The following is a 15,109-nucleotide window of genomic DNA, read 5'->3' on the forward strand; positions in this document are numbered from 1 at the left end:
TTGATTGGCTCATACATCTGGTACCTCCTGCTCAAACCTTATGCATTTATAAAGATGGCAACAAGCCACTAAATCCACAGGCAATTAATAGTACTAATAAGGCATATGGTTTCATTAATGGGCTAATTAGAATGTTCTACTGCAAGGGTGGGGAACCTTTTTTCTGCCAAAGGCCATTTGGATATTTATAACATCATTCTCAGACCAGACAAAAGTATCAACTTAAAAATTAGCTGCTATATTTGGTCAAACATTTAATTAACTCACCCCTAACACCTTGGCAGGGCCAGACCAAATGATTTTGTAGTCCTTATATGGCCCACGGGCCAGATGTTCCCCACCCCTGCTCTACTTGGACATATAAGGTGCCACTGCTAAGATGCTAGCATCAAGGTCTGTGTTCACTTGCTTGCTTGCTTGCTTGGCCAATGCATGGACACAGTATAAATAACTTACAAGTGTTTGGAAAAAATATTTAATCATTCGAGGCTTAGGTTTCTTCCACAGACCACAGGGCTAAGAACACAGCAGTCAAGCCTCCCTCAGCATATGCTTTATGACTTATAACTCACCAAAAGCATAAAAACTGCAAGTCTTTTCCATGCTAACTTGGAAAAGTCCTGTAAATTTATGACAGCAAATTCCAACCAACATAAAAGCTTTTGCCTCTTCTCCTTCCAGCTGAATTGTATTCGTGCCAGACACGAGAGCCAAGGTACTGAGAGAAGCAAGAAATGACATTTTTACAGAATTCAGATCTTTCTCCTAAAATGTAGGAAAATAAACACATCAATGCAATTGACAATTTATTCATCCCACTTGCTGCTCATATTTCATTCTGACGAGCATGAGCAACTGGTATGCGCAGGTGCCATGTCTAACCAACGGAGGCGGCTGCCAAGGTGGTCACAAGTTGTCCTTGTGGAAGGAACAAGCTCAACAGCTCCACACACCTCATGAGTCCACGGTGACCGAAGCTATGGGATGCGATAAGGCAACAATCCCAGCTGAGGTCTGAGCTGACAAAGTGGTGTGCATCTTTTAATAACCATGTCCGCTCCCATTAATAACAACCTAGAACAGTGATGGCGAACCTTTTGAGCTCAGCGTGTCAGCATTTTGAAAAACCCTAACTTAACTCTGGTGCCGTGTCTCATATAGAAATTTTTTGATATTTGCAACCATAGTAAAACAAAGACTTATATTTTTGATATTTATTTTATATATTTAAATGCCATTTAACAAAGAAAAATCAACCAAAAAAATGAGTTCGCATGTCACCTCTGACACGCGTGTCATAGGCTCGCCATCACTGGTCTAAACTATATGACATTAAACTGATGGAAGCTGTTAGCAGAGCCCAGCAAGGACCCACGATTCAGAGTCAGAATGATGGACTTGACAATAAGCTAAGTGAGTGGGAGACACTGCCATTCACAGGATGTTCAGTGGTGAAAGGAACAAGAAATCAAGCCCACAGCATCTACTAAATGCAAAAAGATTTACACATGCGCCTTTTAGATAGCAGGCACACGGAACTTCCAATGGCGTGAGGTTCTCAGCAATCTTCCAAATGTAAACAAAAAAAAATGTGTGTTAGCTTATGTTTTTTGTACAGGTCAGGCTCTTCAAACTATTTTTCATGTATTAATTTGTTGCTATTTCACAGCTAGGTTATCAATTGAGAAATACTCTTTTCATATTTTACAGGTGAAAATCCATGACACAGAGAGTTTAAGTAACATTTCCAATGTCAAATGACCGTTAGTAAACTAAGTTGCTGGGATTAAATTCCAAGCAATTTAGCATCAGCGTCCATCCTCTCACAGTGGAAGTTCATCCTTATGGTCCACAATTCAATAAGTTGCACTTTGCAATATTGAAACCCCCTTTGTCAGTCAGGAAGCTAAGACTGGCTTACATGTACAAAGTCCTTCACCCTACATGATGCTTTTACATTTGATTTCCCAACAACCAGTGGGGAAGGGAGAACAGGAAGAACCACACAGCTTACATGAGTTGTCCAAGGCAAAATAGCTTGTTTCCCTCTAGTGTGTGTCTCTCTCTCTCTCTCTCTCTCTCTCTCTCTCTCTCTCACGCAAAAGTGCCAATGAGGAAGCTTCTCGGGTTTCCGTCTGCACCCTGTGCTTCTGCCATGGTCATAAGAGCTTCCCTCCGGTAGCCTCAGCCACAGCTGGACTTAGAATGTTAGCAGGTGGAGCAGGCCTGAACCTAGACCTTGGCAAGAATCCAAGTCTCGCTGGGCCTGTGCAGGAAGCAGAGTCACCCAGCTAAGTCCAGCCTAGATCAGCCAGTCCCCCTACGTACATTAGCCAAACCCCAGCCAACCTTTAGTTGGTGAGCTAAATCGCAGGTGGAGCAGGCCTGAACCTAGACCTTGGCGAGAATCCAAGTCTCGCTGGGCCTGTGCAGGAAGCAGCGTCACCCAGCTAAGTCCAGCCTGGATCAGCCAGTCCCCCCACGTACATTAGCCCAACCCAGATCAGCCAAACCCCAGCCAACCTTTAGTTGGTGAGCTAAATAAATGCTTATTATGAATGTGTGCACTGACTTTGGGGTGGTGTGTTGCACAGCAAGAACTGATGCAGAGCCCTAGCTGGTTTGGCTCAGAGGATAGAGCGTCAGCCTGTGGACTGAAGTGCCCCGGGTTCGAATCTGGTCAAGGGCACATTGCCCGGGTTTCTGGCTCAATCCTCAGGGGGGCATGCAGGAAGCAGCCAATCAATGGTTCTCTTTCATCATGGGAGAGAGATGTTTCTATCTCTCTCACCCTCTCCCTTCCTCTCTAAAATCAATGAAAATACTTTTTTAAAAGAAAAGAACTGATGCAGAAAACATATGGGAAGCTCAGGAAGCCAAGGGGAAAAATGAACAACAGGTTTTTCCACTTTCCTTCCCTGGGCAAATGGGTGGCAACATGCAGGACCCAATTATGAAATTCACAATTACTTTTAAAAGGTCCCCATGATTTCTCTATAAATACCCCAACTTCTGTGTCCCTTAAGCGGGACAAGTCCAGGATGTATCCTACACAGTCTGTCACAAACCCCAGTAAGATTGACCCCAATTGCCCACAGTGGTCACCTGCTCACTGTCACAACCTGAATGGCCTGTCTCCTCCCTTCCCGATCCCATCGCTCAACTCCCTCACTGTGCTTCCGGGAATCACTGCCCATACAAATACCTGCACCCTAATTCTTGACCCAAACGAAGACACAGCTCACTTTTACAAATAATGAACATTCATCAGCATTTCAATGTGCTAGGTGCTGTGACACACAGATGACTTCACCTCTCGGTGCCTCAGTTTTCTCATCTATAAAATGGGGACAAAAACAGTGCTGTTGTGAGGAAAGAACATGTAACGTGCCTAAGACAGGACCCAACTTACAGCTGCTGCTTTCAAGCAAGACTTGCTTCTCCTTATGATGATCAGACTTCTAAGCTGCACCTGCTGGTGTTGGAAAGAACAGGTGGATGGAGAAAAAGAGAGAATGAGGAGAAAAGGAATGAATTCCATCTTCGAGAAACCAACTTAAATCTCAGTCAGCTGATGGCAGCACAGACCCCTAACTGAACAGTGAACAGGGAGGACAAAAGCTAAAGCGAAGCATTCTCCATCGATGGTGTTTTGTTAGGGAAGTTCTGTTGCATGGAGGGAAGAGACACCTGAGGACCCGAGGAGATAAAGGAGGGGCGTCCAGGGGAAGAAGCCGGTGGGGTTGTGTTTCTTGGTGCAGGTGACTAAGCATGGGAGGGGTTCCCAGAGGAACTGCCTGAGTAATATTTCCAACGGGCTTAGCAGTGACGAAGGACTTGTGAGACACGGAGGACAAAAGCTAAAGCGAAGCACTCTCCATCGATGGTGTTTGGTTAGGGAAGTTCTGTTGCATGGAGGGAGGAGACACCTGAGGACCCGAGGAGATAAAGGAGGGGCGTCCAGGGGAAGAAGCCGGTGGGGTTGTGTTTCTTGGTGCAGGTGACTAAGCATGGGAGGGGTTCCCAGAGGAACTGCCTGAGTAATATTTCCAACGGGCTTAGCAGTGACGAAGGACTTGTGAGACAGCATAGGGACACCAATAAGCCAACCACAAGAATGTATCTCCCCTCCATTCCCTAGGAAAAACATCTTATCTACCTTCTAATCACTTTTTTTTCTTTTTATAAAATATATTTTATTGATTTCAGAGAGGAAGATGGGGGAGGGGGGAAGAGAGAGAGAGTGAGCGATAGAAACATCAATGATGGGAGAGAATCACTGATTGGCTGCCTCCTGTATGCCCTATACTAGGGATGGAGCCTGCAACCCGAGCATGTGCCCTGACTGGGAATCGAACCATGACCTCCTGGTTCATAGGTTGATGCTCAACCACTGAGTCACACCAGCCAGTTTCTAACCACTTTCTAGCAGATGTGGAAACCACTTCTCCGCACCTACAGTTGGTCAAGATTTGGCGGATACATGACTTTCCTGGGGTGGTGGTAATGAGCGACATTGCCATCTTGCTCCCACAGCCCACAGGCACAAAGGTAGTTGCCAAGCAACTGGACAGAGGAGGAAATCACCCCATCCTGACATGGAAATTTCCACTCCAGAACCCCTTGCAAGACCACCTTTTTCACAAGCCTGCTTTCCCACACAAGCCCACCTTGTCCCAGCTTATAAAAGTAGCCAAGCAAAGCAAGCCTCTGAGTGCTTAAGCAGCATAAGCTTAATAGAATCTGTCTGGAAATTTCTCTGGGGTTTTCTCTCAATTTCTATCTTGTGGAACCCAAGAATCCCAACACCAGTACTGCTTGGGTCTGATGGGCAGAGGACTAGACCTGCTCCAGACACTATCAGAGCACTCCTTGGGGTACTGTGAAATAGGGCGCTCAAACCTGGGGGGGCGTCATGATCCTCTACTCTGTGTCCACCTCGGCATCTTGTTCTCCTCAATCCAGTTCGTTTTCTCTTATTATAAATCATGCAAATGGTTTCCTTTCCACAATCTCTGTTTCTCTCAATTGCTATCTTGTGGAACCCAAGAACCCCAACACCAGTACTGTTTGGGTCTGATGGGCAGAGGTCTAGGCTTGCTCCAGACACTATCAGAGCACTCCTTGGGGTACTATGAAATAGGGCGCTCAAACCTGGCCTCTGGGGGCCTCATGACTCCTCTACTCTGTGTCCATCTCGGCATCTTATTCTCTCTTCTCAATCCAGTTCATTTTCTCTTGTTATAAATCATGCAAATGGTTTCCTTTCCACAATCTCTATTGTAATGGTAGTTCCCTCAGCACAATATTTGCATTTTACTTGGTGTTGTAGGTTGCAGAGATGGCCACAGTTCTCCACCCTCCCTGAATGCCTGCTCTTTGCAAGATGGCTTTGCAACTCTTCCCATCAAGGCCTCCTTCTCAGGGAGACAAGTCTGTATCAATAGAGATGAGTCTATTTCGCATCTTGAATCTGGACTGGCCTGTGACTTGCTTTGGGCCAACAGAATGTGGCAGAAATGGCCTTGTGTTATTCTCAAGCCTCAGGAAGCCATGCATGTTCACTTTGCTGGAGCCCTGACTAACCTGCTGAAGGGTAGAGACATGTAGAGCTAAGGAGCCATCCCACTGAGGCCATCCTCGACCAGTCAGCTCCCAGTCAACCTGGAAGCTGACTGAAGACTCGAGAGGCAACCCAGCTGACCTAGCTAGACCGGCTGAGCCCAGCCCGAAATGCCCACCTACAGAATCATGAACTAAATAAATGGCTATTATTTGAAGCTACTAAGGTTTCGAGTGGTTTGTTAGGCAGCAAAAGCTAACTGGTAGATTAGGCAATATAAATATAATTAAGGAATTATACTTATCTAACAGTTAGCCTGCATTTATTTATCCTTCTCAATTAAAAAAATCCTCATATTCTAATCCTGCTGCTGCATCCATTATTATTGGAGCCTTATCCTATATAATAAAAGCCTAATATGCTAAGTGTCCAGTTGTCCATTCAACCAATCAAAGCGTAATATGCTAATGATATACTAAGGCCGCTCAACCGCTCCCTATGACGTGCACTGACCACCAGGGGGCAGACAGTCGACTGGTTGACCAGTCGCTATGATGTGCACTGACCACCATGGTTTCAGCCTGATCCCGCAGGCATAAAAGGCTAATATGCAAATCGACCGAATGGCAGAACAACCAGTCGCTATGACATGCACTGACCACCAGGGGGCAGATGCTCAGTGCAGGAGCTGTCCCCATGGTGGTCAGTGTGCTTCCACAGGGGGAGTGCCACTCAGCCAGAAGCCGGGCTCATGGCTGGAGAGCGCAGTGGTGGTCGCGGGACTGTGCAGGCTGGGCTGAGGGACTCCCCCTCCTCGAGTGCATGAATTTCGTGCACCGGGCCTCTAGTAACTAATAAGCATAGGGAAAATATTGGAGATTTTACCGTAGACAATGTAAAGAGTTGTTCAGTGTTCTCAAGCGGCTGCCATGACAGGCACACACATATATAAATACAAGGTGAAAGACAAGTGCCACCAATCCTATGGCAAAGGCTGACCAGAATGTAAGCAGAAGTTACATATGCCATATTTCAACATTCACATCAAAGTCAATTCTCCAATTTCACATCTGGAAATATTTTCCACTTGGATAACAACCTAGTGAAAAGTAGTGTCTCAGAGCCCTGCCAGTTCCTGGTATTGTTTAGTTTACTGTTGCATTTTATTGAAGTTACTTATTCATAAAAGTCACACACAAAGATGTTTTATCTAACAGGAAAGATAGAGGAAATGAAGAAGAAACCTCTGGCCTCCAAAGACAAACCTTTAGCGTCAAGATAAGTCTCATGCCCAGAATTTTGCACTTCTTCTTATTATCATCCTCAAAAAAAAAGAAATCACATACAATGCTCTTTGGTATTTATTTAACTGGCATTTATTCATTGTCTACCACAGGTTAGAGTTTGTGCTATAAGAAATGAGGGATATAAGACATAGGCCAAGCCCTGACCTCAAGGAGCCTGAAGTCAAACAAAAATTAGAAACATTGATGATATAGAATCATTCAATTCACAAATGATTATTATTTTACATGATATGAAAAAAAAATATATCTCCTGTAACCGGAGCAGAAACCACAGAATCTAAACTCATGGAGAGAAAGCAGATGGCTTCCTGAGAGAACTGCATGTTTAAACCAATACCAATCACACTGATCTAGGGTTCAAATTAAGGAAACAGAGTCCCAACACACTATGCAAAGTTATTTCTCCAAAGTTACTCTCTTGTCCCCAAATCGGTTTGCTTTCTCTAAGAACAGTTATGTCTGAGGGGCAGGAAAGTCCCAGCTCCTGGGCCAGAAGGAGGGAGCAGTTGGGGCAAGGGTGGATCTCACAAGCCCTAAGTTCAAATCCCATCTCGTTGTGTGGCCTTGGTTAAGTCACTTCATCTTATTTGTAAATGAGTGTAATGACATCTACCTTAGGTGGTGCTGTAGCGGGTTTCAATGAGATCACTCAAAACAATGACAATGTTTGTTTTGCTCCTGAATCTGCTGGGGGGCAGGGCTCAGCAGGAAGATTCATCAAGGCCAGTTTGTCCCAGCTCTACTCAACATCAATGGGAGCAGCTCCAAGGCTGGGGCTGGGGCCTTACAAAGCTGCATTCACAGGTCAGTGGGATTTAGGTGGGGTTGTCAGCTGGAGTATCTCCACATGGCCTTCCTGTGGAGCCTGGGCTTCCTCACATCACGGTGGCTGGTCTTAAAGGCAAGTGGCCCAAGAGAATGAGAGAGCCAGGTGGACACCATGTTACCCATGCTGATCTCCACTTTGAAGTTACTCATGTCACTTTTGCCCATTCTCTCTGTCAAGGCAGTCACTGAGTCCTACACAGATTCCACCACCACCAAGAGAAAAAAAAGTAAAATTCCTGGCTTGATGGGGTGTGGGAAGATTCTGGAAGAGCAGCAATAATTCTGTGGCCATTTTTGGAAAATATGATCTGTCCTAGTGACCTATATTGATATCCCTTTCAATGTGGAGATCTATGATTATATGAAAAAAATAGATGAAAATTGGGGATAAGAAGAAAGGTAAATAGGAAATATATGACAAAGGGAGAAAGAGGAGTAAGGCTTTTACAGTGGGGTGGAGCCCCACCATCATGACTATCCTCTCTCAGTAACTGACCCGGTTGTTCGTGCCCCCTGGTATCCCCCCATCTAGCATGTGGGCAACAGCACTGCCTATCCCATAGTGCTATTGTGATAATTCAATGAATTAATCCATTAAAGTGCTTAGAGTGGTGCCTGGCACATAGCGTTCCATAAATGTGAGCAGTTGTATTTTATGTTCTTGGGGCTCCTGAGCTCTCCTGATCTTGGCTTGGCCCTGTGGTCAATGCATTATAAACTGAATCCTTCCAATAACCTGGATATAGGTACGCATCCAGCCCTCTGATGGGGGAAGTTACACCCACACCAACACAACCAAGCTAGAACACACAGAATTCCCATCCTACTGAAGAACTCGGCAATGAAAAGCAATCGTTGGGTGCCACACACTGGGTTTTATAATTTGTTACATACCCTTCACAGCAGCATTTCTTCTCGTCTCCCAATTTAGTCCAGCTCCAACCTCCCCAACATCATCAAGGACTTGCACATTTTATCTTTTCCAGTAGAAGTTCAGAAGTCTGGATCTCTTGTGTCCATCTACAACACAAAGAATCAAATATTTAGAGTTTCTTATGCATTTTAAAAAAATACCATGAACACCACACAGAGGACTTGCCTTCTCCCTTGGCCCTGGGAGGAGGCCCTGAAGGACAGGAGCACAGTGAATGGCTTTCCATCCTAGTCTGATCCCTCATCCCGACCTCTGAGCCAGGTGCCTGAAGAGGGACCTTCTTTACAGAATGTTCTCTAAATCCCTATGCCAATGCTCCGATTACTAAAACTCCAAATAGTCTTCCACTTAAAAAGAAACAAACAAAAAACGTACTAATCAGCAATGGTTAGTCAATTCGTATTTTCATTCAATTAAGTGACAATTTGTGTATTCCTTTACCCCTTGCATCAAATGAGCTCATACAAATTTAAACAGTCCTGCAATCTTCTAGTCTAGGATTTAAAGATAGAAATAACCTGAATATGAAATTCTAAAATGATCCCCTATTTCATTTTTTTTTTGCATCAATACCATACCTTTTCAAAGTTAAGTACATAAATGCAGTCATCTAACTTGCAAACAAGCAGAAAACCAAGCACAAGTATAAGATCAAAGCTTAAGTTCCTTTGATGATCAGCACTAATACCTGTAGCCAGGATCCTTGTGAGAGGTGAGCACTGTTATAACGTGGGATTATATCTTCACAGATCTGTGCATTCAAATATTCAATATCTCTCTCAATGTGTGTGGTTCTTTCCTAAAGAAATATTTAATATGTGTCATCCTGCACCTTGTTTGTTTCACTCTCAGGATGTCTTATCACACATCCCTACATCAGGGTAAGACGATGATCTCATTTTAAAAAACTCTGATTAATATTTCACAATCTCAACTCCTCCATCAGGCTATATAACTGAACTGTGACTTCCTCCCTTGCTTTACTCCCTGGCCGGTGTTACACACATTCCATCCCTTCCTTCATTCTCTAGATATAAATTTCTGGCCTAGGATATCCTCCCTGTCCCTCTGTAATTGAGAAGATTAGCTCTCAGGCCCAGAGGCAACATACTTGGGCTTGAATCTCAGTTGAGAATTTCAGAAAAAGTACTTAATTTTTACTCACTTGGATTCCCTATGTATTAAGTGGGATGACTGTAACAGCACCTACCTCAAAGGGTTATTCTAAGGATCAAATAAAATAATCCATGGAAAGCATAGTCCCACTGCAGGGCATTTACTAAATGCTCAATAAATCACCAACATCAGTCACTGTCATCATTATCATCACTTTTATTTCTTTTGGTAATAATTTAAATCCCAATGTCCATCATCATCATCACCTTTTATTTCTTTTGGTAATAATTTAAATCCCAATGTCTTCTTAATTCAGATTTTCCCCTGAACTTCTACTTCACATGTAGATAGGACTACTAAAAATGATCCCTATAAACTTTAAGTTCCATTTAATTCACAATGTCTTCTCATCTTTGCTCTCTGGACTCAGGATGAGCTGCAGTCACACAGAGCAAATGAAGCCAGAAGCAAAGGAAGGCTCTCCTTCTACGGTATAAAAATTGTAGTGCTTCCTCCATTACATTGTTTATATTATTATATGAAATAAGTATGCACACATACAATAACTAAATATCTCATTCTCATGAACCTGTAAAATTATACCAAGCAACTTTATAAATTAACTAAGAACAAAAATGTAAATACTATACTTAGAAGTAACAAGAGGGGTCCAAGATGGTGGCGGAGTATTTCGAAGTTACACTCACCTCCTCCCAGGTCCAAACCGGAATGACAACTAAACTGTAGAACAATCAACCTAAATAACCACTGAAAACTAGCTGAACAGAGTCTTATAAACTAGGATTTTCCAAAGAAGCCACATCCAGGCTGGTAAGAAGGGCAGAGAGGTGATAAAAGCTGGCCCCACACACATGCGCGGCCATTGAAAAATCAAAGAAATATCTCGCCTTAAGGGTCTCCCCTGAGGAGTGAGGGGTCTCAACACCCAGAGCACCAGAGCCAGGAAGAGTAGCCCACTAATATCTGGCTATAAAAATCAGCGGGGAGCCCTAGCTGGTTTGGCTCAGTGGATAGAGCTTTGGCCCTGGGACTGAGGGTTCCAGGTTCCATTCTGACCACCGCCCCCATGAGGAAGCAACCAATCTATCTGTTTCTCTGTCTCCCCCGCTTCCTTCTACTCTCTCTAAAAATCAATGGGAAAAAAAAAAACATCCTAGGGTGAAGATTAACAAAAAACAAACAAACAAACAAACAAAATCAGCCAGGATTCTGTCTGCCAGGTAGAGACTGGCATCCACTAGAAACCCAGATGCCCTCTTAAAGGGGCAGCACACAAAATCTCATACCTGGCCAGATTGAAGTGGACTGGAGTTGTGGGACGGACTGTGTTGTGTGGCTCCAAGGAGAGCGCAGAAGGGAAAGCTGCCATGGTGCCTGTGCTGAGTCCCAATCCCACACTGCCCACAGGCTGGACCCAGGACTCCCTCCCATACTGCAACATCCCGGGAAATGCAATAACCCCACCCTCTCAACTCCCTGTTACTCCCCATGCCCCGCCCTGCGGAGCTCACACCCTGCCCAGGAGTCAGCTGCCTGGGCCCCTGGGGAAGACTTTCTGGGAGGAGTGTGGAGGGTGAACTCAGGGGTTGTCAGAGACTGCGTTATGTGGCTCTGGGGTGGGGGCCACTCCCCTTATGTCCTGAGGGCTCTGTCTCCACAAGAGATTCACTAGCCCCAGACTCCCGACTCCACCCCCTGGGGGCCCTGCCATGTTCTTGCATTGCAGAGGAGTCAGCGGGCTGTGGTCAGCCTGGGCCCTTGGGGAAGACTCTCCTTGAAGGCTATGGGGAGGTCCCAGCAGAATCAGTGAGAGGCTGAGTTGTGCGGCTCTAGGGCAGAAGCCATTTTTCCTCTTGCACGTCCGTCCAGCGCTACAGATCCTGAGCAGAGTCCTCCCTTACACGGCCCATTTTTGGTCTCTTTGGACCTGATGAACGCTGATGCCCTCATCCTGATGACTCCCTGAGGCCCCGCCACACCACAGAGGTCTGAGGACACCCTGCAAGTGGCAGCTGGCCTTTGTGTACTCGGAGAATTTTGCTGAGTGGCTTCGGTCCCAGCACTGGTGTGGTTTGAATCTGTACCAGTCTGGTGAACAACACTCTCCTCCACCTGGAGACTCACTGAGAACCTACCTCACACAAATGACCCTATTAACCAAAACAACCTATAGATTCAAGGCAACTCCTGTCAAGATACCAATGGCGTATTTCACAGAACTAGAACAAGTAATCCAAAAATTTATATGGAACCACAAAAACCCCGAATAGATTCAGCAACACTGAGAAAGAAGAACAAAGTTGGTTTCACACTACCTGATATCAAACTATACTATAAGGCCATAATCATCAAAACAGCATGGTACTGGCATTAAAACAGACATATCGATCAATGGAACAGAATAGAGAGCCTAGAAATAACCCACACCTATATGGTCAATTAATATTTGACAGAGGAGGCAAGAGAACATACAATGATGTAAAGACAGTCTATTCAACATATGGTGTTGGAAAACTTGGACAGATACATGCCAAAAATGAAACTAGACCACCTTCTTATACCATATATAAGAATAAACTCAAAATGGATTAAAAACTTAAATGTAGGACTCCTAGAGGAAAATATAGGCAGTAAAAATCTCTGATATTTCTCTTAACAATATTTTTTTTCTGATATAGCTTCGTGGATAAGGGAAACAAAAGAAAAAATAAACAAATGGCAGTGAATCAAACTAAAGACAATTTGCACAGCAAAGGAAGCCATCAACTAAACAAAAAGACAACCTACTGAGAGGGAGAAAATATTCACCAATGGTACATCTGAAAAGAGTTAATATTCAAAATTTATAAAGCATTCATACCACTCGACATCAAAAAAATAAACAATCCTATTACAAAATGGGCAGAGGACCTGAATAGACACTTCTCCAAAGAGGACATATAGATGGCCAACAGACATATGCAAAGATGCTCAACTTCACTCATTGCCAGAGAAATGCAAATTAAAACCACAATGAGATATCACCTCACACCTGTCAGAATGGCTACCATCAATAAATCCATAAACAACAAGTGTTGGCGAGGATGGGAGAAACAGGAACCTTCATGCACTGGGGGTGGGAATGCAGATTGGTGCAGCCACTGCGGAAAACATTAAGGAGGACCCTCCAAAAATTAAAAGTGGAACTGCCTTATGACCCAGCGATTTCACTTCTGGTATTTGTATCTGAGGGAACCCAACACATTAATTCAAAAGAAAATATATACCCCTGTGTTCATTGCAGCACTGTTTATAATAGCCAGATATGGAAGCAACCCAAGTGCCCCTCAATAGATGATTGGATAATGTAGAAGTGGTACATATATACTATGGAATATTACTCTGCCATAAAAAAGAATGAAATCTTACTATTTGCAACAACATGGATGGACCTAGAGGATATTTTGCTAAATGAAATAAGTCAGTCAGAGAAAGACAAATACCATATGATTTAACTTGTATGTGGAATCCAAAGAACAAAATAAACAAACAAACAAAACAGAATCATAGACACAGGGAGTGGACAGGTTGCTAGAGGGGGAGGGAGTTGAGGGCCTGGGTGAAAAAAGAGAGGATTAAAAGTACAAATTGGCGGTTACAAAATAGTCACGGTGATGCAAAGTACAGCATAGGAAATATAGCCAATAATAATGTAATATCTATGTATGGTGCCAGGTGGGTACTAGAAACATCAGAGGGAACACTGTAAAGTATATGATTATGTAACCACTGTGCTATACACCTGACACTAATACCAAATAATGTTTTTAAAAACTAAAAATAAAATGTCCTTTGAAAAAAAAAGTGATGTCAAGGAAACACCCATTGTGTCCCTTTAAAATGTCTCCAAGAGACTGCTGAAAGATTCTTGAATGTATTTACATTAAAAAGAAAAGATTTGTACTTTTATTTAGTATTCAACAGACTTTGTACATTTAACTATTTATAAATATTTTATTGTATTTTTAAATCCACAGCATTGTTCTTTTCTATTGTAAGATTATATTTTCCTCAACTCTCCAAAAGTAATTAACAAAAAGGGCTGACAAATAGGAAAAGAAAAAAGTAACAAGATTATTGAACAGATGATGATGTTGTACTGAAACTAAGTCACTCCTTGAAAAATGAAGATAGTGGAGTTGCATCTTCTGTGAGGAGAAGGGCTAACGTAAGAGAATAAAGCAGGAGTTACCCTTAAAGTTAATCTGCTGTGTGGAGAGGCACCGTGAAAAGGCCACCTAGGGAAACAGGAGCCTGTGGTGTCCCACATCATGCGGACTCTGGGGCATTCACTCACTGAATGGAACGGAAGGGCAGGTGGAATCGCTCACACAATTCAGATTATTCCCATTTCTGTTCGACTTTAAATACTCCCTCAACACTTCTCTACCTGAACTACTGTGTGGCTTTCATTCCTCCTCCCCATTGCACCGCATTTGGTCTTCACTTGGGGCACAGACACCGTCTATGTCCTCAGCCCCCTCTGCTCCTTCCTCGTATCCTGCAACAATTCCAATATGTGGGATGACTTGGTCCCAAGGCAGATTAAATAACCACAAACCAAGGTGGGCACTGAAATTCCCTGGCAGAGCTTGGCTACAAGGCTCACCTCTTCAGAGGCTCTCACCCCTGACTGCACAAGTGAGAAGGTTTATGTGGCCCAGGCCACACTCAATCACAGCAAAATGTCTGGGGGTGGGACCTTTGCAGCCCTGTTTTTCAAAGCTCACTGGGTGATTCCAGTTTGCAATAAAGGTTGAGAACCACTAACCTAGGGATTAGGTCATGACCCACAGTTTGAAAAATACTGTCTTAGATGACCCAGAAGATAGTGAAATGAATCCTATATAATAAAAGCCTAATATACTAAGTGTCTGACCGTTTGACCATTCAACCGGTAGCTATGATGCGCACCAGGGGGCAGATGCTCCAACGGGTAGGTTAGCTTGCTGCTGGGGTCTGGCTGATCGGGACTGGGCATGATGGGCTGGACAGGCCCTGGAGCCCTCCTGCGGCCCCTCCCCAGTCCCCATCATGCACCAGTGGGGTCCCTCTGCCTAGCCTGTGCCCACTCACAATCTGGGACCCCTCGGGGGATGTCAGAGAGCTGGTTTTGGTCCAATCTCTGCAGGCCAGGCCGAGGGACCCCACCGGTGCACGAATCCATGCACTGGGCCTCTAGTTATTAAATATTATCCTTGAAGTAAAAACATATTTCAAAAACTAAAGAGCATAAATGAATCCCAGAGAACAAGTTCATACTTACAGGCACCCACTTTGAACATCTTTAAAATTATATAT

General features: G+C 44.0%; 1 long non-coding RNA gene across 1 annotated transcript in view; it reads right to left on the reverse strand.

Annotated features, from left to right (window-relative positions):
- Nucleotides 1-3,412: 3,412 nt before the first annotated feature.
- LOC106724097 overlaps nt 3,413-15,109 on the reverse strand; it is a 52,541-nt gene continuing 40,844 nt past the window's right edge. Inside the window, exons 2-3 of the long non-coding RNA XR_001359861.1 lie at nt 8,593-8,718; nt 3,413-3,475 (exon numbers count right to left, since the gene is read on the reverse strand). This is a non-coding gene — a long non-coding RNA (uncharacterized LOC106724097). The remainder of the gene's footprint in view (nt 3,476-8,592; nt 8,719-15,109) is intronic.

This window comes from Myotis brandtii, unplaced genomic scaffold (genome assembly GCF_000412655.1).
Source record: "Myotis brandtii unplaced genomic scaffold, ASM41265v1 scaffold72, whole genome shotgun sequence".
Classification (NCBI taxonomy): Eukaryota; Metazoa; Chordata; class Mammalia; order Chiroptera; family Vespertilionidae; genus Myotis; species Myotis brandtii.